The sequence below is a fragment of the Fukomys damarensis genome, unplaced genomic scaffold (genome assembly GCF_012274545.1).
Source record: "Fukomys damarensis isolate Sample0158 unplaced genomic scaffold, DMR_v1.0_HiC HiC_scaffold_23, whole genome shotgun sequence".
Lineage (NCBI taxonomy): Eukaryota > Metazoa > Chordata > Mammalia > Rodentia > Bathyergidae > Fukomys > Fukomys damarensis.
Genome location: NW_022900935.1, coordinates 63,056,875 through 63,083,230, shown reverse-complemented (window position 1 = coordinate 63,083,230; position 26,356 = coordinate 63,056,875). Strand labels below are relative to the sequence as shown.

The window sequence follows — 26,356 nt, the reverse complement described above, 5'->3', positions numbered from 1 at the left end:
TTCTTGCCTTGCCTATTTGATTTGCTCTGTTGGGCCTCATGGTGTTGTTGCCTTCCTTGTCTTTTCTAGGATCTTCTTTAGAATTCCTTGTAGTTCTGGTTTGGTATTCATGTAGTTTCTCAGGTGTTCTTTGTCGTGGAAGTGTCTTATTTCCCCATCCATTTTGAAAGGGAGTTTTGCAAGATACATCAGTCTAGGTTGGAGGTTGTTCTCTTTTATATGGGCTTCCCTTTGCATGTGATTTGTTTCTTTTCTCTTACTGCTTGTAGTATTTTGTTTTTCTGTTGGGTTTCTGAGATCTTGATTACTATATGTCTAGGTGTAGATTTTTTTTGATTGTAGCTAGTTGGGGTGCTATATGCCTCAGTTATCTGAATGTCAAATTCTTCCCCTCTGTTTGGGAAGATTTCTGTCATTAATTCTGCGAACAGCTTTTTAAGGTCCTTTGTATTTTCTCCTGCTACTTCATGTATTCCTATCAGTCTTATGTTATTCTTCTTTGCATCATCTAGGAGTTGTTGGAGCGATTTCTCATGATCCCTTACTGTTTTTAAGAGACCTCTCTTTTCATGGTCACTGACTGCAATCTTATCTTCTATATCTGAGAGTCTATCTTCGCATTCTTTTATTCTGTTGCGTACACTTTCAATAGAGTGTTTAATCTCCTGGATATCTGTTTGAATCTGTTTTATGGATTCCATTTCTTTCCTATGTTGGGCATTTATTTTTTCCATTTCTTTCTTATGCTAGGCCTTCATGGCTTCTATCATGGTCCTGAGCTCATCTTTTTTTTTTTTTGTCAGTTTCTGCTCTAGAGTCTTGAATCATGATTTCCATTTTGCTCATTATCTCTGTGGTTATCTGGGAAACAGTCTTGTCAATTCTTATACATTTGTGATCGTGCATTAAATCTTTTTGTCTAGTGAGCTCTGATTAATACAGCACCATGTCTAGATCTCTCATGACCATTTTTGGCCATATTTTAAAACCTTTAAATTAACTACAGAGAATATTTTAAATATTTTCAGAATTACATAGTCATCTTATGTGTTTATGACAATGACAAAGAGGCCTTGTTTCATTTATTTACAGTAAAATTAAATTTTATCATCTCCAAACATATCCTATAATTTAAAATAATACAGCATTTTTGAAGATAAATTTAAATAAGCATTTAAATTTGGGGTTTAAAGACCTAATTCCAAAGTGTATATCATAATCTAAGAAAAAAAAACCAACAAATTTTTAGTCTGCTTTATTCTAATAGCAGGCATTTAGGCAATCATGTGTTGCTGTTACATCAGACATTTTGACATCTTTTTCAATTTGTTTAACTTTATTGACAGGTATCTTCCAGAGCTTTTCTATAGATGTGACATAAACCCTGATCTCTGAGTTAAACAATGAAAGATTTGATTTGGCTTATAGTCTCAGAGACTTTAATCCATGTTCAGCTGACACCAAGACAGAGACAGGATAGCAGAAGGACATGGTGGAGAAAAGCTGTTAACTTCATGATGACTGGAAAGCAGCCACAGGGGAAGAGCCACAGAGACAGAGGACCAGATGTATCCCATATGGTCGGGTCTGCACGATGCATCCAGACACATCCAAGGTGTAACTTACTAATCACCTCAATTAAATCAAGTTGAGAAGTTTAATTTCCCCAAGGGACATGATGGTTTTTTTTTTTTTACTCAGAAATGTACATTCAACACATGTCTCCTCTGTGGAAAGTGAAGGTATATATTTTTGCAGCTCAGGGCAAAAGTAGCACTTTGGAACACCAAAGTAGCATTGGAGAGAGAGAGAAGAGCCACTTAGAGGTCATGTTGCCTATCTGCCTTTTCAGGAATTCAAACTCTATTAGCATGGCTATTCACAGTTGGTAAGTGGGTTCTTAAGTTCTACTATTATTTTAGAAGATTCCCTGAACAATTACCATTTATAGGCTGTGTTTGTCTTGAGTTCGGTGCTGAAAATGACTAATGGAGTCCCTGCTCTCCCTGAATTCATAGTGGACTAGAAATAAAATGTTCCAAAATAAATACAATCGAGGAAAATGTGGTGGAACAAAACAGACAGGACAGAGCAATGGGAATCAGGAAAATTTATTAGATGCATCTTGACTCAGTTGGACTCCTATCCAAAAGACTGAGTTTTATACAGGAAAATGTTTTATTTTTATTAAATGTAATTAATTGAAGGGTGGTGGTCTTTTTAGTGATGTAGCAAAGGAGTTTATGTTACAGGAGGAGTGTTACAGGAAATAATACTGGAGTGAAATATGAAATGTTATATCCTCTAGCATCTTAACTGTATGATATGTCAAGTTCATCTTCTCTAGGAATTGAAGAATGACTCCTAGAAATAATGGAGGTTAGTGGTAGGAAGGTATTTATTGATAGTGAAGCTTCCGGCGGGGGGGGGCCTGAGTGGGTAGCCATGGACCCCACTTTACAGAGGAGTTTTATAGGGTAAAACCCACATTGGTACAATGTGGGCCATAGCCATGATCATCCAATAAGGTTACAAGTACAGTCACTTAGGTAATGATGGTCCAATTAGGAAACAAGTTATATAACAGGCATGGATGGAAAGAACAAAGATCCTCCTAGGAAATGGTGGGTCCAGAGGTCTCAGGTCACCCATCAGGTTGGTTGATGTCTATGTACACTTCATAGCGCCCAGTGATTTTTATTTGAGGAAGTGTGCAGGTCTGGTCATCCTGTCTTTATCTTGAGACTTGGTTTTCAGCTGATGTGTCTCCAGTCACCACTGTGGTGTGTTTTGTCTTTGTCTTCAAACTCTTAAGGACCTAATCCTATGTGACTGCCTACAATATTTCTACATAACTTATCTGTCTACAAGAGATAGTTTTGAAACTTAGCCTTGAAAGAAGATAGAGTCTTGTGAATCTTGTAAGAACAAGATGACATGGATTTAGTTTATGGGACAGGGTTGCTGATTTTACCTGTACCAGAGCAAGGCATTTCCACTATGGAAGTGGGGTGTGATCCAAGATGGGGGGACTGCCCAAGGCTGGGGAAAGCTTTATTTTCCTTTAAGTCCTGCTTTAGGGTGAAATTTTTTTTCAAGTACCAGGGATTGAACTCAGAACCTTACACTTGCCAGCCAGGCACAGTGCCAATGAGCTATGTCCTCCATCCAAGTCCTACTTTACCTTCACCTAGTCACTTTCCTCCCAGTAGAACCAGGAGCTCCCTTTTACAACTGTATGGAAAACAAGGATGAAGTGCTTTCCAGTCTAGGAGATCTCATGGGTCTCAAGGTCCTTAGGGACCCAGATGTTGAGTATTTTATGGATGGGAGCAGTTTTGTATAAGAAGGAATCTTCTGGGCAGGTTATACACTGGTGATGTTGGACTCTGTGGTGGAAGCTCAACCCCTGCCTACTAGGACCTTGCCCCAAAAGCCAGAGTTAATAGGTTTTAACAAGGGCCCTTTTGCCAGCAAAAGACAAAAAGACAGCATCTATACAGATTCCAAGTATGCCTTGCTATGCTACATGTACATGGAGCTACATGGAAGGTGAAAGGACTCTTTTTTTTTTTTTTTTTTTTTTTTTGGTTTTTTGAGACAGGGTCTCACTGTGTAGTTGAGACTGACCTGGAACTCACTATGTAGCCTAGGGTGGTCTTGAACTCACAGCGATCTGCCTGCCTGCCTCAGCATCCTGAGTGCTGGGATTACAGGTTGTGCACCACCATGCCCAGCAGTCAGAGGACTCTTAATGGCTGAAGAAAAGGAGGTAAAATACAAAGAAGAAAATTTTCAACTCCTAGATGCCGTATAGGGCCCAATAAAGATGGCTGTTATACACTGCAGGGGACATCAATAGACTGGAATGTTGGAAGCCAGAGGAAACCAAAAGGTGGATGTAGAAGCAAAATTGGCTGCTATGACAACCCCACAACCCAAAAGAGGACCTTGGCCGTGTCTCTCATCCCAGAGCCACCTCACCCAGAGACCCCAAGGTACTCCTTGAATGAAAATGCCTGGTTTCCCCCAGGAATCTGGAAACCACATGGAGGGAGGATGATGGAAGCTCTCTGATTGAAGACTGGCCATCTTCAAAATATTGAGCCTCAGATTTATAAAATAATTCCATCAAGGGTCTCACATGGGAAAAACAGCACTAGAGACATTGCTAGGCCATCATTACTATGTGCCATGCTCACTGACATCACTTGAGCTGTTTGTAAACAATGCCTAACTTGTGCTCTGGACAACCCTAGTCAAGGCCCCATTCAGCCTCTGGGAATCCAAGAAATGAGAGCTGCCCCTTGTGAAAATTTGCTTATGAACTTCAGTGAATGGCCTTGAGTGGGAGGCTATCAGTATATGTTGGTGCTTGTCTGCACCTTCTCAGAATGGGTTGAGGCTTTCCTCACCAAAAACAGAAAAAGCATGAGAAGTGACATGAATATTAAGAGACATCATCCTAAGATTCAGACTGCCCCTGACCTTAGGGTCAGATAATGGACCAGCATTAGTCCCTGAGATTGTTTAAGGATTCACACAAATGTTAAAACGGAAATTACACACAGCCTTTTGGTTAAAAAAAAAAAAAAGCTCAGGAAAGTTAGTGTTCATGAATTGGATACTCAAACAACTGTTTAAAAATATGGCCAAGAAACCCATTTGAGGTGAGATCAAGTTCTACCCATGGTCCTCCTCTGAGACTGGTGCACCCCCACCAAACAAACTAGGTAGTCCCCGTATGAGATCTTGTTTGGCTGCCCATCTGTGCAAACTAGGAGAATTAACCCTAGATGCAGGCTTTGAGAATAGTCATGCAAGATATTCAGGGCTGGGTACAAGGAATGCCCCTAACCTTGACAGACCCAATACACTCCTTCAAGCCCAGAGACTATGAGTGGATGAAAGAAATAGAATCCAAGCACCCTAGAGTCCATATAAGATGTGGCCTCATATTCTAATCTTATCCACCCCCACTGCTGTTTAAATTGCAGAACTTTGCTTTAGATCCGTCATTTAAAACTGGTAGCCAAACAAGTGGTTCAGCCAACAGGATCTTGACCATCCAAACCAGCTAGTCCTACGGTGAGACCTAGCACCATCAGAAACAGCAGCCTTGCTCTAGTCACCCAGGAAGTTGCTTAGTCTATCCATGGCTAAAGCCTGAGGAAACCACAGCCCTGCTTTAATCACTCTGGAAGCTGACTAGTCCATGCATGGCCAAAGCTTGAAGATCAACATGGAGTTACAACAATGGCATAAATCTCTTTACCTCCTTATTATAATTTTCCCTCTGCCCAGTAGGGAACCAGCCTCTTTATAACAGGGTAAATGATACTAATGATGATGCTCTCTATTAAAACTCATTTATAGAAGGTTTCAAAGGGGGGGAAATAAAGCAGAACTTAGAGGAAAAGAAGTTTTTTTTCCTCCCTAGCCTTGAGCAATTCTCCCTTGGACTACCTCTCCTTGTAAATGCTGACCTCTGCTCTGTTACAGATAAGATCAACAATTATGTTCTTGTAAATAAGATCGTAACACATCATGTTCTCACAGGAATCTGTTTTCAAGCTGTCACTGAGTAAATAACTGCCTTTGTCTCACCTTCCAGTCTTGCACCAACACCCCTTCAATCAATCGTATAAAAATGGGAACTTTTCCTTTGATTCGGGCTATGTATTTGGATAGGAGTCTGCTGAACTGGTATACAGATTTTTTTTTTTTTTTTTTTTTTTTTTTTTGTACTGGGGGATCAAACTCGGGTCCTTGCGCTTGCAAGGCAGGCCCTGGAACCACTAAGCTAAATCCCCAGCCCTGGGGTACAGATTTTTAAAAATCCTGTTTGACCCATTGGTCTCTTAAAATTCTGCAACATGATGACTCTACTTAACCAGAGTGAAATCATGTGGGAAAATATCTCTTACACTTACTCTGAAAGAAAATAGAAAATGTACTAAGGACTAAGAAGGTACTGTTTTGATATATTCTTGGTTACTTTAGTTAGGTTTTTAAATATTAAGTGTTGTTCTACCCAGGCATCAGGCTTCGGTCTTTTAACTTATCTGCACAGGGAAGCACAAAAGCCAGGCAGCACTGGGCTCGCTCTTGGACCAGAGCGCGCAGCGTTGGCGCTCAGTTCTAACCCAAAGCCTTAGGCATTTAAAATTGGACACGTTTTCCCTCCCGTGTTTGTATGGCCCCCTTGAGATGGGTAGGATGGTCGAGCCTGCGCAGGTTGGGAGCAGGCCTCCGGTCGGCATCGCCCCTCCCACCCCGTGGCCTGCTTTTGCCCCAACGTGTGCCCAGTATTTGCGCAGCCCTGGTCCTCCCCGACGCTTTTCAGACTGAAAGAGGTAGGTTACAACTTCTGTTCCTGGGAACGAAAAAATATGGTTCCTCCCTCTGGTTTTCCCTAACTCATAGGCTGTTTTAAAATCAGAAGCTTAGGTCATTAGGTCAGTTTTTTTTTTTTTTTAATGGCAAAAAGAAGACTGGGGGGCGGGGAGAAGGTGGCAACCACTGTACTACCCCTATCAGACATCACTCCCAAGCCCTTTGCCTGTACCTCAGGCCCATGTCTACCCTAAAACCATCATCTCCGAAGAACCTTTTCTGCCTCTCTTTCCAGATCTACCCCAACTCCAGCCCGGCCCATCTTCCCTTCTTCTTCAGAGGCCCATTCAGACCTCGCATTTTCAAAGCACCTCATCATGCTAGTCATAACGAAGTAGGACTTAAATTCTTTCCAGCCTTGGGCAGTCCCTCCTCTGGGATCACTCTCCCACCCTCACCCCACCCCTATAGCTGTAACTCTTGTTCTGGTACAGATAAAATTGACAACTATGTCCTGTAAACAAAGTTTATGACATCCTGTTCTCATATGATTCATAAGACACTGTCTTCTTTCAAGGCTAAGTTACAAAACGGTCTGCCCTAGTCCTATTTCTGTAAACTCCTTGTTATATCGCTAGAAAGACCACCCCCTTTGACAAAATGCATAAAAGCTAGAACTTTTCTTTGTTCAACACTCTTTCTCTGGACAGGAGTCCATTGAGCCCATGTACACCTACAAATGTACACCTACCTCCTGATTCCCATATGTTGTAGTCAGGGTTTGCAAGGGAATAGATTTAATACAGGACACATAATTTATAGGATTATTTTATAATATTCACCCAAAAAGTGAAATGCAGAGGAGTACAAAAGATTAGCTGCACATTAGAGAGCCAAGGAATCCAGCCAAGAGCTAGGATCCCACAGCAGTGTCCTACACAAGTCGAGCTGAAGGCCTAGAGTCCAAAGCAACGTCCTTCCTCAGTCCAGCCAGAGGTCTAGAACCCACGGCAGTAACTCATGCTTGTCCATACCAAGGATTGCACTAGGAAGGCCCAAAGGCCAGTGGTGGAAGACAGGAAACCCATGCCAGTGGGGAGAAGGGTCTGGGCCCCCAGGCTGCGGGATCCGCACTGGAGCCAGGAAGTGATGTGCACAGTGAAGATCAGAGCTCCCCTGATGAGAGCAGCAGCCATTCCCAGCGACAGCGAGGCCTTGGCTTCTGTTCCCTTGGAGGAGCTCTGTCTTCACCTTGGACCTCACCTCCTGGCTTCCAGCACGAGTCCTTTACCCTTCCAGGGCGGACTCCAGCCTCTGTCTCAGACCCTCGGCTTCCTGATAACGGAGCCTCACAGGACACTGCGGTGAGCTTCAGATCTTCCACTAAATCCTTTGGTCTCCAGTGTGCAGACAGACCCTCTGCTCTGCTGTCTTCCACATCTGACTTTGTGGGTGGCCCTTGTAGATTCTCATATATATTTTTTTTTCCATTGAGTTTATTGGCACATTTTAGGTGTACATTAGGATCACATTCATTATTGGAAATTCATACCTATACATGCTATATCTTGGCTCTTGTTTTTCCCCCATTTCCTTTCCTTCCCTTCCACCCCTCCACCACTCCCTATGTACAAAACATTTTTTCCTTCTTTTCATACGTATGTATTTAAATATTTTCTGTTATATCTGTTTCTTTAGTAAATATTGATATGCCATTGATCTCTCCTGTCTCTTGGAATTCTACAATAATAAGAGGCAGCCCTAGTGGAGCCCCTACTCTGAGCTCTTTGATCTATTCTCGTCTGATTTCAAAACCAGGCAAATGTTATTGCTTCCCCATGACACCTAGAGAGTGAGGCTTAAGGATGTTAAGTGATCACCCAGCTGGTCCATGATTCCCAGGTTCATGTTCTTACTTCTCTGGTGAACAGGGTGGGACCTGACATCCAGTTTTAAGTTGTATTCTCACCCTCCAGAAAGTCCACGGCAGAGAGGAGGCATAGTGTCGACTATGTGGTTCATTGGTAGTTGATACAGTTGCTACACAGATGATACCAGTACGGGTGGAGATGGGGGAGACTGACTGGTATTGTGAAGAGTGAGGAGAATGTTCTAGTAGGTGGGGAGTGGCAAAGTTCCGAAGGTGAGGAGGAGGATCTGTGGTGGATACAAGGCAAGCAGGAGAGTTTCTTGAGAAAGGTTGATGAGCAGAAGCGGCACTTTAGGATTACAGATCTAGCAGAAATACACTACATATGATAGGAAGAAATGGAGTTGGACACAATAAGGCTGATACACCTGATGGGTCTGAGGTCTAGGGGTCACCAGATTTATCCTCACCGGGCCTGTCTCTCTCCAACATAGAGGAAAAGCAGTCAGAGAAGACCAGAGCAGGGCTGGGAATGTAGCTCAAAAGCCAGAGCCCGCCTGGCAAGCGTGAGGTCCTCAGTTCAATCCCGGTACCAAAAGATAAACCCTGGTACACACATGAGAGAGAGAGAGGAGAGAGGAGAGAGGGAGAGAGAAAGAGACAGCGAGAGAAAGAGAGAGCAAGAGGGGGGGAATAGAACCATGCAAAAAGTACTTTTATTGTAGGTATTGCAGGAAGCAGTAAAAAGCCACTCTGGGGAGCTGAGGCAGTGCCAAATCTGTGGCAGGAGTCCTGTTTTATGGGATGGGGGTCCTGTCACTGCCCCCTGAGGGTCCACACTTTATTGACTGGATATTGGGTTTGTTGCTAGGGTTTGGCATGGTGGCCTAATGGGGGAATTTTGGTAGGCATGGCAACCTGCACTAGGAGGGACAGTATCACCCCTCACGAAGACAGGTGTCAGAACCACAGCTTGTCAGCTTCAAACCACAAAGCTGTTGGAAAACTGCTTGCTGCTCGCAGTCACACACAGCCTATATTTTCTACCCTTTAAAAAGGGCCTGGGTCTGTCCATACATTCTCCCCTCTAGAAATGACTGCCCAAATGTTGTTGGGATCAGATGCATTGACCGCTCTGGCTACTTTTGGCTGAAAGAGGGCATCAGCTGGAGCAGTAGAAGATGGCGGGCTCGATCTGGAGCACTGTAAGACCACCTGGAGTGTGGCAGCCTCTAGATGAGGACAAATCCTACGGGGCATGTATGAGCAAAGCATGAGTGCTAGAGTGGCAAGGACAATTGTAACAAGTCGGTGCCCAGACCTGTCTGCAGACATGGCCGGAAACTATCAGCAGAGTGAGTAGTGCACCCCCTTTAGGTCTCATCTACATTACTATTACTTTTATATCTTTGGTTATACTTTTCTACTGGATGTTCAAGACTAAGTTAAAGTGAAACCTGTATTTATCAAAATTAATCTTTTGCCAATATCAAGTTCAGCTAAAGATCTCCAGGGTGGTTATTTTTGTTTTTTGTTGTTGTTGTTGTTGTTGTTTTTTTTTGAGACAGGGTCTATGTAGTGAGACTGACCTGGAACTCACTGTAGTCCAGGCTGGTCTTGAACTCACAGCAATCCTCCTGCCTCAGCCTCCCAAGTGCTGGGATTACAGGCATGCATCACCACGCCCCGCTTTTCCAGGGTGAATTTATGGACCATGTGTAGAACCTCTAGAATCCTCTGTCAGTGTCAGCTGCCAGGATGGATCATGTTCCTGCTTGACCATGTGACTTCTGACAGAAGCCATAGGGACGCTCCTCCCCCTGGTGACCCTCCTCTTTAGTACACTGTACCCTGATTAATTCCTGTTTTTGGGGGGTCCAACTCAGGAGGTTGGGTGACTTACCGAAGTTGGAGGATCTTCCAGGGAAGGTCCCAGTCCCCTCCTGTCTTGGGTCCTTGTTGACTCTGGAGGGCCAGGGCCAAAATATTCCCTATCCTCTTACCCCACTTTTATTTTATGTCTCTGGTCCCTGAACCTCAGTCGAATACCCAGAAGGATTAGTTACACCAGTGCTGTAATGGGAGCAGTAGGTTTAATTTTATGATCATATCTAGCTATCAAACATTTTGAAATAGACAACATGACTAGGGAACTGTTCTTACCAATCATGATTTTCTTAGAATTTGAATTTCTGGGGAATGTTCACAGGTAACAATTACAAAGTCTTACAGAGAAAACCGTAGATTGAAGGCAGCATAACATTTTAGCACAACGATTATGGTGACATCACTATATTAGAACGATTAAGTTTTTTATTGTCTCTGAAACATGTTTAAATGTTTATCTTAGTACAGAACAACCTTCTAGACAGTCATAGTCATCTCTCTCCCATTACAAGATAATACGTAAGAAGCATTCACCCAATTTTGTCATTCATTAGCAGAATGTCACCCAAGTAGAATACCCTGGTCCGTAGATGTACCTTATAGGTTATTTACGTCTAACTTCTAACTTCTAGAGTGACATTTCCTGGCTGCACAGTGTCTGAGCACCTCTTAAGAAAATCTCACTGTTTTAACCATAGAGAATTTAAAATTTTGATGATTGCCAATGCAAATGTATTAGGATAATATTTAGCAAGGTTTGTTGGATTGAGTCTCCTATAAAGCTTGCACAAGGAGACAACTAGTTATCCTGTTATTGGAGAAAAAAATGAGTCAGTTTTTGGCAGCTGCTTTATATCCACCAAAAGGAGTCCAGTCCAGTCATCCCCTCCAAGTCCACAGGACCCCCACTGAGTTACCTTAATTTCCCCAGATGACTTTAAATCACAACAGTCAACACACTATTCCTGACCGAGTGAAACCCTCAAGTTATTACATAAGAGCCCTTCACTGATCAGAAACAGACCACCAACAAGTCATTAGAGGTAAACAATAGGCACTGTATTCATAAAACCCATGTTGATGTCACTCTGATAGATAACCTGAATGGAAACACGTCACTAACCTTGAAGATATCTTTTACCTCTATTTAAACTGCCCCTCTGGTAACCATATGGGCCACAAGCATTTGAAACAATGTCCTGAGTATCCACTCATTTAGAGGCCATATTAAACTATATGCCTAAATATTTTAATAAGTTTAAGGCCAGGGATTTAGCTCAGTGGTTCCAGCACCTGCCTCGCAAGCACAAGGGCCTGAGTTTGATCCCTGGTACCAAAAATAAAAAAAAAAAAAAAAAAAAAAAAAAAAAAAATTTAGTTGTGCTGAAAAACTGTAAAGTTTTTTTCCATGGGTATCCCCCCCAAAAAGCCTAAGACATAAAAGGAAATAACTAAGCTCCAAAAATAGCTTTTTTTTTGTACCAGGGATCAAACTCAGGACTTTGTGCTGGTGAAGCAGACACTGGAACCACTGAGCTAAATCCCCGGCCCTAAAAACAGTAACTTTAAACACAGTAGCTCTGGGTGTTGCAACCAGTTACTAACATACATTGGACAGACTGGCAGACAAGAATACAAGATAACTGCATTCACTTGGTACAGTCTCAGACCATGGCACCCCTTAGTTGTAAGAACACTGAGGGGTGGGCTTCCTTTATTTGTGACAAAACTGTCCTAATTTTCATTGGTAACAGGTTTATAGTCTCTCCTTGATGTTAATAGAAGGGCAAGGGAGCCTTTTTTTCAGGCATTTCATAGGCCCATTGAGGTTTAGATGAGGAACAAACCTCATCCGCTGTGGGGGCAGACACTTTTTAGCTATAACTATCACCTCTAAAAGTCTTTTTTTCCCCCCTCTCTCCCTGATTAAGCATTTCACTAAGGACAAATAAATTAACCTAAATAGAGAAGCTACCCTTTCCAAAGCTCTTATATATTCATCTGGGTCATCTGTGGGATTTCCCCAGTCTTGATCGATTTTTCTCAATTATAACTGGATGGGACCTATCTTGGTTTCTCCTCTCATATTGTTTCCAGGAGGCAGTAATCTACTGCTTCCCCTTCCTGCCTGAAGTGCCCCTCTTGTCCTGCTTGGCCCCTGGCCCTACTGAACCCCGGTTTCCAGCAGTCAAGAGACGGCTCAGCGGAACATTGCAAAACGCACTCGCAACAGTCCCAAAGGGTGAAGAAAAGTTAAACGTAGGGCACGTCATTTCACTTTCCCTCTCCCATACAGAAAAGATCCGATTGAAGAATGATATTAAAAATAGGAAGCCCCCAAAGCCCCCCAAAACATAGTGTACCCAAGCCTCAGTATAATCAAAGATAAGAACCTGTACTTAAGGGATTGAGGAGCTAAATCTTTCCAAGGATGAAGAAATATTCCAGAGGACAATGCAGCAGAATGGCTCAGGACCCAACTCCCATGTAGCAGATGAGTAACAAGGAGAAGAGAGGAAGACTCCATCTTTAAACCCAGGCTCATCTAATCCCACGTGGCCAACCGAGGCAGACCTTTGACAGGCATCCCTAAACAAAGCACCCCCAACCTGTGTCAGGCAGGGCATCTCCTACCTCATAGTCTGGGCTCTGGTCCCAGGAAACTCAGCCCGGCTTGCTACATGGGTTAGTTCTACCGAAGCCCTTAATAGAGGAAATTTCCTCTACTCCTGGGAGGTCTGGGACTGCAATACTTTCTCTTATATACGAAAAAGCATTGGTGCCATCATTTCTCAAAAACAATTCTATCCATAAGGCTCCTCATAGAGCCATCACGGCTGAATCATGGAGGTGTTCAGATGCTTTCAGAGGGGAGAACTGAAAGTGTAAGGTGAAGGAGGTCCTCAAATCATGTTTTTGGTAGTCAAGCCTGTAATATTTTAAAAGGGGTAGGTCTGTAAAATCCTCACAAAGCAAGTAATGGGGTCCCCTGACACTAACTCTCCAGGACCCAAACAGGCTTTCATGTCCTCCTTAAAAATATCTGGAATTACTGAAGTATGGCAAAATAGGTGACAAATCCAGATTTTTCTGTCTAGACAAGTAGATGTGAAGAATCTAACCATTGCTCCTACTGGTGGCCTGACAAAAAGGACAACCCAACTAGGAAAGCCCATTCGAGTAATGAATTGTCTGGTTTCTAGGGAGAGACGGAGCTCAGAAATGGTATGGAAGAAATTAAATTGCTTCTCAGAGCACACAGGCAGAGGAGTTGCTTGGACATGATGGGAGTCTTTCCTTCCTCCCCGTTCACCCGTGGACACTGACTAACTGGACCAGGAGGAACCCCTGCGGCTTTACCATAGGTGTTCCTGAATTTAAGCAGCTCCGCCACTAAGCCACAAGGATAAAAGACCAAGTCTCCGCCTCAATGGTCAGAAACTGCACTTGGTCCAGCAGGAAGGAAAATTTTCTACCGTATAAGGGGCCCAGCCAGAAGACTTCCATGGGGGTGGGGGGACAGGGGTCCTCGGGAAAGCAAGTCAAGAGGCTGGAGGGTCCTCTTGCCTTCACTCCCATTTAGGCTGGGTATACTGACCACGTCTGCGGTTGAGGTGGTCGTCTTTCCATCCCGGATGAACCCCCCGTTTATATTACTTCTGCTGGGTTTGGGGTCTAGGAGTCACCAGACTCACCCTCAGTAGGCCTGTCTCTCTCCCAAGTAGAAAGAGGAAGAGGAATCCGAGAAGAGCTCGAAGCAAAAGTACTTTTATTGTAGGTATTGCAAGAAGCGCTACAAAGTCACTCTGGGGAAGGAGCAGGGGTGCTCAGAGCTGAGACGCTGCTGAATCTGGGGAAGCGATCCTGGAGCAGGGTGATATCTGACAACCGCCACATCCAAGGCATGTAGTGGGGAAGGTCGTGCTGAGCCGGGCTGTCTTGGGATGCTCATTTAACCACTCTGAGCCTTCTGACCCTTGGAAAATGGGATGCCGATGTCTGCAAAGGAGTTCCAGATGGGGGTTACGTACCTCACAGCCATTACTTACAACTCAGTATGCGGGGCCCACACTGGGGCTGCCTTGTAGGACGCTGGGGACACCACCTTTAGTGATGGGCATGAGGTGCTGTAAGGGTGGGGGACTCTGGGTCATGAGAGGACCTGGAACTACCTTTGGGCTACAGCCTGAGACACCCTATGGGGCCGGGGTGAGGTCTTTCTGGAGGAAGTGCTTGGACAGGAAGTGGGCTCAGTGGTTTAGGAGGAAAGCTAGGGAAGGGCTCCTGGGGTCCTAGCATCCTTAGCCCCAGCCTGCCCCTGGTCTGACTCCCTTTCCCCACCCCCAGCAGGCAGCCAAAGTGAGGCTGCAGGGAGAACAGGCCGAGATGAGGGCGCTGCACAAGCAGCTCAGCAGCGCTTTTCAGAAGGAGATGGGTGTGTGCAGTGCCTGTTAGAGCTGCAGAAGAAGGCCATGGAGACCACGTCAACACCTCTCTCCATTCACTCACCACTGAGACCCCTCCCCTTCCCTGCAGCCCCACAGGGGCCAGGACGCAAGAGCGGGGAGCTGTGGCTGCACACTGAGCCCTGTCCCACGGCCTCAATCTCTGTCTCCTGGGGTGGGAGAGCTGGGAGTCCAAGAAATCGAACTGAGCTCTCAAATAGTGGAAGGAGCCGAGGAAGAGGTCCAACACCAAGGACAACAGTAAGGACTTGGACACAGGCAGTGACCTGACAGATGTCCTAGGGCCTGAGGGGGCCTCAGCCCAAGAGATCACCGCTGGCCTGGCTGATGAGCCGAAGAAATTGAACAAGGTATTGGAGGGCATAGGCAATGAGGAGTAGCAGAGTGATTAGGGACCAGGGGAGGAGGGAGAGGCTGGAGCCTCATGGTATAAATGCTAAGTGACCTTTCTGTATCTCATGTTTCTCTCCTCTGTAAATGGGAGCAGTCATGGTGCAGTGCTCATGGGGTCTTTGTAGAGATTAAATGAATGCCTAGCACATGCCCAGGGCTCAAAACATGGTAGTTAACACGATGGGGCTTTGCGGACAGCAGATCTTTCACGTTGGGGGCATTTGCAAACCAGAAGGAGTTTGTGGAGCTGTAAGCTCAGAAAGTGTCACGGGCTGGGGCTGAGCAGATGTCCACAGAGCCGGCTCCCATGTTGGATGCTAGTCAGGGCAGCAAGACAGTGGGCAGGGGGGCTGGCATGGAACAAGATACAGCTTCGAGGGCAGCATAAAGTGCCTGCCAGACACCAGGAGTCCAGGGGCCAGAACAGTGAGAACAGCCAGGGCAGGTGGGCACTGCCTGGACCTGACCCAGTGTCCTTCACAGCTGGTGCGTGAGCGGTGTTCCAGGAAGCCATGCGGGTGGTGCAGGCACCTGGGGAAAGACACTGCCACAGTGCATGCGCTCCAAGGAGCCGCGTGAGCTCAGACTGCAGCGCAAGGTACACAAACTCCAGGTGGACACTGAGATGCAGTTGCAAGCGCCGGCCCTCAATAGTGCACGACGCCACCCGGAACAGCACCGCAGCCTCTGTGACAAGCGAGGCCGAGGCCCGCACCCGCCAGACCAAGCTGCTCAGAGGGCCCTGGCCCCTGCCGAGCCCTGCCCTTCCCCCACAGATCCAACCTCCCTGTCCCAGATCCTGGAGAACCTCTGTGAAGTGTACTTGAGAACCTGTACAACCTCTACAAAGTGTACCTGTGAGAGCAGGAGGAGGACAGCCTGGAGCTGGCCACCATCATGGACCACGTGGTCTCCAGGGCCCGGAAGGTGGGCGTGTGAGGGGTGGCAGCGCTGGGAGTATGCAAATGCCAGGGAGGGGCTGCCACCCACAGTGGGATGGGACCGGGCTAGCTGGTGGGCGGGCACCCCAGAGAGTTGCTTCTCTCTCCTCCTTATCCCATCCCACGCCTTGGCCAGCCCGAGTAAGGGCCTCATCCCTACGCATTCCTCACTGGCCCCAGATGACCTCCCAGGTGCCCGGGGCATTCAGCGGTGCCGCTGAGGCTGCCTAGCAAACTTCAGCCTCCTCCTGGGGATCCAGGACCCACCCCACTGCCCTTCGTCCAGGGCTTCCAGCCCACGTGACAGTCCTTGTCACTCTGTGTGCCTTTGTCACCCTCTGCTGTCACCTGATCAGGACCAGGCCTTCTGACTGCCCACTCCTGTTCTCCCCTCCCTAGGACTGTTTAATGCCCAAAATTACCCAGCAGAAGTCACACTGACCCCAGATTACTGATTCGGAACTCAGCCCCTGCAAACACCACCCTACCCCCCTCAGCACAGAGATGTGAGGCCACATCCTTCAGTCCCCTTTTGTCACCTGTCGGGGCAGTGTGCAGTGTCACCAGATCAAGGGTCAACAGGGAAGTTGCAGACTTAACAAAAGGAAGGTTTGGAGCCGGACTCCCAGGTTCTTTCTCCCCACCAACACCTTGTCCTCTAGGGGGCCGGACCTCAGGGCCACCAGCCTGGTCACCAGCCACCCATCCTCGTCTGCCATCATCAGTAAAGCCCACCGTGAGTGCATGGCCAGACGGGCCTGGCCAGTGAAGAGCTCCTCTGCCCACTCCACCTCCCATCCTGGTTGGCAGCCTGGTGACACAGGTGGTGAGCTCCAGGCACCCGCTGACCCCACAGGGCTGCGTCTGGGCGTGGGCACACGAGAGTGGACACCCACCAGTTGGGATGCAGTCTTTCCAAAAGGGACTGGACCCACCCCGAGGCCTGCTGCCTCTGCTAAGGGAACACGGGGTCCCTGCTGTGTTCAAAATCTTTCCCTTCCCAACCACTTCGCTCCAGGCCCCACCCGCAGACAGCCTGGGCTTCCACTTCACCTTTTCCCTGATAACAGTAAGAATCTGTAGCGATCCACTTGCCCAGAAAGTACATGTGCCCTGCTGCCTGGCATCTTCTGTCTACCCTGCTCAGATCACCAGCCCAAAGCCCTGTGCTCCCTTTGCCCTGCTGAATGAGCCACAAATTGGGTGCTGCCTGTCCCGTAGTCACCAGTGCCCCTGGGATGCCAGCCACCTGCTCAAGGATGTGGAAAGATGTTGAGAAATCAGAAATCAGAACAGGGACACCTGGCACCTACGATCACACCACCTGCACCCAACCATAATTGTAATAGCAAATACCAGCTGAATCCGTCCCCCGGATATGGTAGCTAAGCCCACTGTCTTAGTATTCTCCGGGGTTAGTCTTGCCATCCCTAGTTTACAGATGAAAGTAAAGCTCAGTGTGTCCTCGGTTCCTTAAATATCAATTGAGGCGATAGCTCCACCATGGCAGAACAAGGGTGTTGGGAGGTGGCCTTGATCCTGGATTGGTATTCCTGTGTCCTTTGCAGAGGGAAAGGGGATCACGATCGGTACTAAGCCTGTTTTAGCCAAGGCTGCCCAGTGGAGCTCACTGGCCCTAGCCATAAAGGCCACATGCTGCCACCTGCCACAGAGCACAGCAGCCTGTCCTTAAACTGACCTGGCCCCTCCCTGCAGCATGCAACCAGCAGCATGGGTGAGGGACCCTCCTGGGCAATCGGGCATCAGGGTGATGGCCCTGGGCCCTGGCTGGCTGGCCAGAAGAAAAGCACAAAGAAAATGAGGTCACAGAGCAAGGGGTGAGGCAACAGACAGGAGCTACATGGGTGGGGTCCTGAGGGCTGAGTTCCTCTGGGGCCACAGGGCACCACCCTCAACATCGCCTCCACCCCAGGCTCCCACAGTATCTGAGACAAAGGCCTACACCCAGCTCTTCTCCAAACACAGCTCTCCTGTCCAAAGACATATATCCCTCATTCCCCAGAGAGCACCTCAGACCGCAAGGTGTCAGGGTGCAGACAGACACAGCACCCAGTAACTGGCATCCAGGAAAGGTCATGCTGCCTTTGGCCAGTATCAGACTACCTCTCAGTAAGGGTGTCGGTCATTACCAGCAAGGGAGGGAAGGGGAAGCCTTGGCCAGGCCAGGCAGGAGACAGGTCAGGCTCCTGCCCCTGTACCTGCCCTCTTACAGAAGCATGATTCTCAGAGTATTCAAGCAACTGGCAACTTGGGGCAACTTGGGTCCCAGCTGTTTCCCTGCTGCAGGCTCTGGAGATGCTTTACCTCTTATGGGTGGGCATTTCCCAGGGGTCCATTTGTGGGCTACATCCAAACCATGGCTCAAGCACAACAAAGATGGGCTCTTATGACATAACTGAGGAGCCTGCCTAGCACAGTGGTTTAGGAGGAAAGCTAGGGAAGGGCTCCTGGGGTCCTAGCATCCTTAGCCCCAGCCTGCCCCTGGTCTGACTCCCTTTCCCCACCCCCAGCAGGCAGCCAAAGTGAGGCTGCAGGGAGAACAGGCCGAGATGAGGGCGCTGCACAAGCAGCTCAGCAGCGCTTTTCAGAAGGAGATGGGTGTGTGCAGTGCCTGTTAGAGCTGCAGAAGAAGGCCATGGAGACCACGTCAACACCTCTCTCCATTCACTCACCACTGAGACCCCTCCCCTTCCCTGCAGCCCCACAGGGGCCAGGACGCAAGAGCGGGGAGCTGTGGCTGCACACTGAGCCCTGTCCCACGGCCTCAATCTCTGTCTCCTGGGGTGGGAGAGCTGGGAGTCCAAGAAATCGAACTGAGCTCTCAAATAGTAGAAGGAGCCGAGGAAGAGGTCCAACACCAAGGACAACAGTAAGGACTTGGACACAGGCAGTGACCTGACAGATGTCCTAGGGCCTGAGGGGGCCTTGGCCCAAGAGATCACCGCTGGCCTGGCTGATGAGCCGAAGAAATTGAACAGGAAGGTGTAAGGATTTGGAGGGCATGGAAGATAAGTCACCAGAGACCACAGACTTGCACTGGTCTACATCCCAGCCCGCCAGGCCACCTTCCCCGTTCCCAGTCAACTGCTCATCTAGATTTGTCAGGTGGGTGAAGCTATTTATACCACTGTCAGGTGGGCAGTTGTTCCAGAATGTTCTGGGTTCTGAGGCAGTTGGGCAGTTGGTCTGGAATGTTCTGAGTTCTGAGGCAGGTGGCTGTTACATAGCATGGTCACCTGACCCCAGGGGCCAGTACTGGGGTAAGGAGAAGTTTGGACTCCCCGGGCCTTCAGACAGGCTTCATCTGGTGAAAGGGCATTGCCCTGGGGTCACGGATTGCAATGTAGAGGCAGGAGTTGAGGCAGGTTGGGCCATAATCTGGGGTGAGCACTTCCGCCAAGCATTGCCCTGTAGCCACTCCGGGGCAGGAGGAAATGGGAAACGGAGCGTGCCGTGCTGGCGCTCAGCATCCAGGCCATAATCGAGGGTCTGCAGGGGCTCGGGGTCTCTGTCCCTCGGGAACCAACTACATTTGCTGCCTTAGATTCATCCCTGTTCAGTGCTGTGGCTCTGTGCAAGGCCCGTCCCGTCTCTGAACTTGAGTGCCGGGACCCATACGCCAGGAGTCCCAGCCCTGCTCTACACCTCCCTGCAGACATGATGTGGTTTCTGAGAGCGGTGAAGCCTCGCACCCCTCAGCCCTGCCATGGTAGGAGAGGAGCCAGCACTTCCCGGACTTGTCCCTTACTATGTCCCCCCAGTGTCTGGGGCCCCAGGGCCGCAAGTCCTGCTCTTTCTTCCAGACTCGCCACGGCTGGGCACTCCAGAAGCACCAGTCACCTTTCTTCGGGGTTTGTCTGTTTACTTATTTTAGCCTCATAACAAACAGCTGGCAGTTGCTGTTGACATTTCTACATCGCTGAACGGGACTGAGAAGCAGGATGGGCGGCGCGGAACACTTCCAGCCCCACACGGCTCTGGCTCTAGGCTGTCAGGGACCAGCACCGGCGCTGTCCGCTACCCTGCAGTGCCAACTTCTCCAGTTCCTCACCTGAACACGGCGACGTTTCCTACACAGCCTCGTGGGTGTTTCCAACGCGCGACCCATCCTCTGATTCAGGCAGCTCCCTGGGCACCTAGTGGTCACGACTTCCAAAGCTTTCCCGGGGAGTCATGATCTGGGCATTTCCTCTACTGTTCTCTCCAAGAAGGCTTTTCCCAGTAACCGGCATCAGGACTACAAGAAGAAAATGGTAATAGTAGGTTCAAACACAAGCTACATATAGAACACGGTCCTTGGTGAGGAGAATATCTTCCCTGTCCCTAGGTGATGTGCAGCGGCACCAAAATGTGCAACAGGTGAATAGTAGGAATCGTCTTAAATATCGCCCCACCCAGGCTACTGCACCAACGGCTCCGTGGGAACTCCTTTAAGGAGAACAGTATCTCCTTTAATTGGTGCACCGTATTCAGAGACAGACTATAAACATGTCAAGTTGTATTATCTTGTAATTGAGCTCTAACTCATACCACTCAGAGGGGAGTGGTTTTTAGAACATACATGGGCTTTGCAATCAGCATCCCGGCCTAGCTGCAGTAAAGTTATCATCCCCACCCACTGTCGGTCTGAATCTTCCTGCTCCGGACTCGTTAGATAAATGGAATCATGCAGCCTGTCACCTTTTGTGCCTGGCTTTTTGGGGAGATTCATCCGCGTCGAGGTGGTATAAGCACCTCTCCCTTTTCAGAGCTGAATAATAAGCATTCTATGGATATAAGCACCTTCCCATGTATCAGTTGCTGCGCAGTCAGGTATTATTTTGGCTATTTTACTACTGCAGCCATTTGTGTGCAAGATTTTGTGTGAACATTTAAATAATTCTCTCTAGATAGGTCTGCGAAGATGCACTCAATAGACTTTTTGTTTCATGAAATAACTTCTGTGTATCTGACACATGATTTGTGCATTTCTCGCATTCCATGTCATCTCACTGTTCTTGCTGGTGAGCATCCACGCATATCAGTTTTTAATGTGAAGTCAAATGTATATTTTTTCTTTTATTGCTTATGCTTTTAATGTCACACTTAAATCCAAAATCATAAAATTGTACCTCTAAACAGGGCGTGGTGGCATAACCTGTAATCCCAGCAGCCACAATTCCCTACCTGGAGCCACTGTGTCTCCAGGCCACCAATAAGCACCACGGAGGCGAGGGCCACTTGGTCTTTGTCACTCCTGGCATTTTCCAGATGGAAGCCAGGCCATCCGTGCGACCCTCCGAGGGCCTGGTGGAGACATCTGGTTCCAGAGCGGGGGCGGCTGCGATGAGGGCACCCGGGGCTGCCCAGACAGCTGAGGCCAAGTGCATCTGTCCCTCCCCTCCCTGAATGTCGGGACCCGCACTCTACACAAAGCTGCACACCAAAGGGACAGCGGGGTGGAGGGGACCGCGTGACACAGAGCAGGTACAGCCTCGCCATCAGAGCAACTGAAGAGCCGCCCCAGCCGGAGCAGACTCACATGTTCCAACCGCATCTCAAGACATGGTGGAGGGCGCAGCAGTGCACGCTTGTAATACAGATGTGGGGAGGCTGAGGCAGGAGGAATTCAAAGTCAGCCTGGGCTGCACAGAGAGACCTTGTCTCAAAACACCCACAACAATTACAAATAAATAAAAGATAATGTGGCAGACACTGCGTGCTGACTGGCCGTGCTGTGTGTTTGAGATCGCCCTGGCTTTAGCATCTAACACCCACATGCTGAGGAGGCGAGCGTCCTACAGCTGCTGTCACGAGTCCCCACCCTGGGGCTCTCTGGGGCTGGGGCCCAGAGGTGCTATGTCACGGTGTCCGCGGGGCCGGTGCCCTCCGAGGCTCTGAGCACGACTGTCCAGGCTGCTCCCAGCCTGTCACGGTCGCCAGCCCCCGCCAGCCCCCCAAATCACCCCTAATTCTCCAGGAAAAGAAACCCAGTTACACAGTGGTCCTTTGACCTCCACGCCGGCAGAAGCTTTGCGTAGTTCTCCAAGTAGAGCTAGAAATGTTAGACTGGAAATGAAAGCGGGCCGGCGTCTGACAGAGGGAGCTTTCTCCCTTGACATTTTAGGACGCAGGGATGCTTATCCAGCAATTGCTGTCACTCTGTAGATTTATCCCGCATTGGTCCACTTAGGCAGATAACTGGGCAAATTACAAATCTCTTATCCTACACCCCAGATCCCTGGCAAATTTAGGGAAAGAATCCGGTGGACATAGAGTGTTTTTCTGTGCAGAGACTTTCGCTTTGGGGCTGGGGACGGGGAAAAGGGACTGGGTGGGAGGTGGGACGGTTGCATCCAGACGACGCCCCGTGTGCCTGCCTCGCTGTCCTGGGAGGACAGGCCTCCCTCGTGGTGTCTGTGACGGCAGCGAGACCGTGAACACAGGAGGAGGTGGTGAGGGGAAGCCCCGGGCCCCTCTGCAGCGGGGTGTGCATCGCGGGGTCCGGGAAGGCGAGGGCCAGCGCTCCTCGCTCTTTTATTGAGGACTCTGGGTCCTGCTCCCTACCTCCACCGGCACACGGGGTCCCCGCCTGTGCGTCTGTGTCCCACACCCCGTCTGCCCTTCTCAGGATGCAGGGTCCTCTCAGAGGCCAGTCTCCTTCCTCTTACAGCCAACCACCTAGGGCCCATGCACTCTGGGGCAGGAGGACAGGAACCTGTGGCGAAGGACAGCCAGGTGAAGGGAGGATCTCTGCAGCCCTTAGGCAACCCTCACGCACTGTGCGCCGTCTGGAAGAGGGTGGTGGCAGGAGCCCACGTGGGGACATTTTTGAAGAGATGACAGCTATTGGAATTTTTATTTGAAAAAATCCCAATTTTTAAGCTTCACTTCCACCAAGAAAAAATGTGTGCACATAGAGGAAATGGAAATCAAATCCCAAAGAGCTGCTGTTTCACACCCACCAGGACAGAGTTAAAAAGGCCAAAAGCAACAAAGGTTGTCCATCCGTGCAGGGCTGGTGGGAGGGGAAAGTGCCTCTCCACCACGCTGCAAAAATGTAAAAATGATAAGAAAAAAAGAATGCCAGAAAAGCTGTGGTGGTGCAAGCCTTTAATCCCAGGTGGGGAGCAGAGGGATGGCCCCAAAGACGTCCCCATCCTAATTTGAGTTTGTGTCTCTGTCACCTTACAGGGCAAAGGGCTCAGGGTGTGGTTAGGGAGTTGGGAGATTATCTTGGGTCACCTGGGAAATCTGCCTGACTCTCCCGAGTGGCACTGCCTGGGAGATGGACACAGCTTGCCTACAGCTCCCCATAGGCCCTGGCCAGTCCACAGCAGCAGCCCCTCCTGGAAAATATGTCTTTATGGGGCTGGGGATTTAGCTCAGTGGTTCGGTGGCCTGCCTTGCAAGCGCAAAGACCCGAGTTCAATCCCTGGTACCAAAAAAAAAAAAAAAAAATGTCTTTATCTGGTTCTCAGACTGGTGTAAAACAAGAAAGAAACAAGATCATCTTTTTCAGGAGATTGTCACAGTCCTTGCATATATTAAGTGCTCCGTGACAACTGGCCAATCATTAACATTTTTCTTTATAGGAAGTTTTGTGAAAACAGGCACGGGGTGGTGCACACCTATTATCCCAGCTGGAGGCTGAGGCAGGAGGGTTGCAAGGGCAACTCCCAGAGCAGACTAGGTAATTTAACAAGATCTGGTCCAACATAAAAAGGGCTGGGGATGCAGCTCAGGGGTACAGCACTTACCAAGTATGTGTGAGGTCCTGGGTTTGTCCCCCAGCACTGAAAAACAAAGAAGAAAGATTTTTTTTATTTTTTTGGTACCAGGGATCGAACTCAGGTCTTTATGCTTTCGAGGTAGGCGGCAGAACCACTGAGCTAAATCCCCAGCCCAGAAAGAATTTTATTTACATTAGGTATCGTTAAATCAAGAAAGAATACAGATTGTATCTATATACCATCCACATAGAAATGCTAGGAAAAGAGAAAAGTATATCTATATCTATATTACGTGTAGTATATCAAGGTAGTAGATACGACTTTTTTCCCTGGTTCATATTTGTTCCATCTAAACTTTTCACGCATTTTCTGAAGAGGAACAGCGACGCTCAACAAGGCCACACTCTGATAGGTCTGACAGGAGACTTTGTTCAGGATAGCGGATCCCCGAGAGAGGGAAAAAGAAGGAGGTCCTCGTATTGGTTCAGGGCTGGGCCCCTGCACATCTGTGAGCAGGCGGGCTACTTTTAACCTATCACAAGCCGGGCTGCCTTTTAAGGACTGACTCTTGCAGAAGCTCAGTTTCATTTTTCTAAACTATGGCAGCCTTGGGAAAAGGAAACTTAAGATAGTGGCATGGAGGCATGAAGAACCCCGAAACGCGGCCCGTAATGGCGGCGTCAGGTCCCTAACATTTTCTGAGGGATGTTTTACTTTTACTCCTTTAAAAAACGCATTTACAACCCAGCACTCTGGGCAGCTGAGGAGGCCAGCCTGGGCAATTCAGCAGACCCTGTCTCCAAATCAAACGTTTTAAAAATTGCTGGGAACTTGGCTCAGTATCACTGCACCTCTGGTTCCATTCCCCAGTCCCACAAAAAAGGAAATGTTTTTCAAATGAGCCCCCCATCCCCACACCACTGCCATCACCCCCACGCCAGCGGCCGCAGGTGGATCCCAGCTCGCCAGATGCAAGCCCAGCTGGCTTCCTGCCAGCTCTGCCGCCCCGCCCCGTCCCGCCCCACCGCTCCTCCCCAGCCACTCCCTGTCCCTGTGGTCTGGATCTTTCCGCCGGAACCCAAGCCCTGGGCCAAGAGGGGCTGCTGCGTTTATCCCGGCCATCCGCCCAGCCTCAGTCAATCAAACTCTTGCTGGTACCCAGAGAGTCACCCTGTGGCTTCCCAGGGACCCCCCCCACACCCACACCCACGACTGACCTGGCTTCAGCCGGTGGCTTCCCGAAGAGCGTGGCGGGAGGATCACAAGTTTGAGCTCTGTCTGGGCAATGTAGTAACTTAGCAAGGTCTTGTCTCAAAATAAAATCTCGTTTTTGTTTTTGTTTTAAGATGAGGAACAATTTATTGAGAGAAAGATAGCTTCTAAGAGAGACAGAAGGACTGGCAAGTAGGTTGACCTTCAAAATAGAACACTTTTTAAAGGGGCCAAGATGTAGGTCAGTGTGAAGGCCTGGAGTTCAACCCTTGATAGAAAAAGAGGAAAGACGCAAAGAGTAAGGGAGGGAGGGAGACAGCAAACTTGCTTTATGTAAACATTTCAAAACTACAAAACATGGAAAAGAACCTGGCCTTATCCAAACCCTCATTCAACGCCCTCCTCCGGGCACTGTTTCAGCTTGAAAAGCCTGAAACGGAGACCCGCACCCGCCACGCCTGGTCCCCGCGGGGCGGGGCCTGGAAACCACGCCCCCAGCTCGAGCCTCAAGGAGTTCTGACCCGGTGGCCCATCCTCTCCAAGACGCCGCTGCCACCACGCACCCTCCCACCGTGGTCTTGCAACGCTTCCGCAGGTTTTAAGTGTCAACAATGGGATGGCTGCAGATGGTAATTAAATTACCTTAATTGGCATTTACGTTACTATTACCAGGCTGGGCCCATCTTTTCTATGCTGCTTTTGTTTCTCACGTTGGCTGTTCGCTGCGAGTGTTTGCCCATTTCCTCTTCTTTGGTGTCTATAAAGCATACTTTGTTTTTCTTTGGAAAGTGTACCACCTTGCTATTTTTGTCCTAAAGGATTACTGAGTTCAGTACCTATTCTACCTGACCGTGCCTGGCAGAAAACCCAAGAAGCCTCCCTGGAACCCTGTTCTACCCCTTCAGACCACCCCCTCTGTCCGACGGTGGGGTAAGTAGGGCCTCCATGCTGAGCTATATCCACAGCCACTTTTTTTTTAAAATTTTTTTTAAATTTTGAAGCAGATTCTCACTAATTTGCTAAGTTCCCCAGGCTGGGCTCAAACTTAGTCCTTCTGCCTCAGTCTCCCAGAGTGCTAGGATTACAAGCATGTGCCACTCACTATACCTAGCTCTTTTCAGCCAAAGACTCTGCTGACTAAGGTTCCTCCACGTCATAAAATACATTCAATGGTGAACTTTTCTTGGTTAGGAATGTGATAGAACCATGACCTGGATGGTTTAAACAACAAAATTATATTCTCTCAGCTGGGAGCAGTGGCACACATCCATAGTCCCAGCTACCTGAATTGGGAGGCTGAGGCAGGAGGATTGGCTTGAGCCCAGGAGTTCAAAAGAAGCCTGGGCAATGCATTGAGTCCCCATCTCAAAAAAACAAACAAAAAGGCAGGAAGTCCAAGCTGAATGGATTGGCAATGTGGACCCTTCTGGGGCTGTGAAGGATTTGTTCCAGATCTCTGGCCAAGTTCCTGGTGGCTTGCTAGTGATCTCTGGCCCTCCTTGGCTTGTTGAAGTGTCC

General features: G+C 48.4%; 1 long non-coding RNA gene across 5 annotated transcripts; it reads right to left on the bottom strand.

The window, feature by feature from the left end:
- Positions 1-12,741: 12,741 nt before the first annotated feature.
- Positions 12,742-25,799, bottom strand: LOC104858372. 5 transcript variants are annotated; one of them, XR_004518655.1, is made up of 5 exons: positions 24,844-25,799; positions 23,654-23,689; positions 21,081-21,506; positions 19,966-20,151; positions 12,742-14,092 (listed from the first exon to the last, which is right to left on the bottom strand). It is a non-coding gene; the product is annotated as an uncharacterized LOC104858372 (long non-coding RNA). The 5 variants fall into 5 exon arrangements; XR_779125.1 differs by having other exon boundaries at positions 19,966-21,506; XR_004518654.1 differs by lacking the exon at positions 24,844-25,799 and adding an exon at positions 24,557-24,837 and having other exon boundaries at positions 19,966-21,506.
- Between the last annotated feature and the right edge of the window lie 557 nt (positions 25,800-26,356).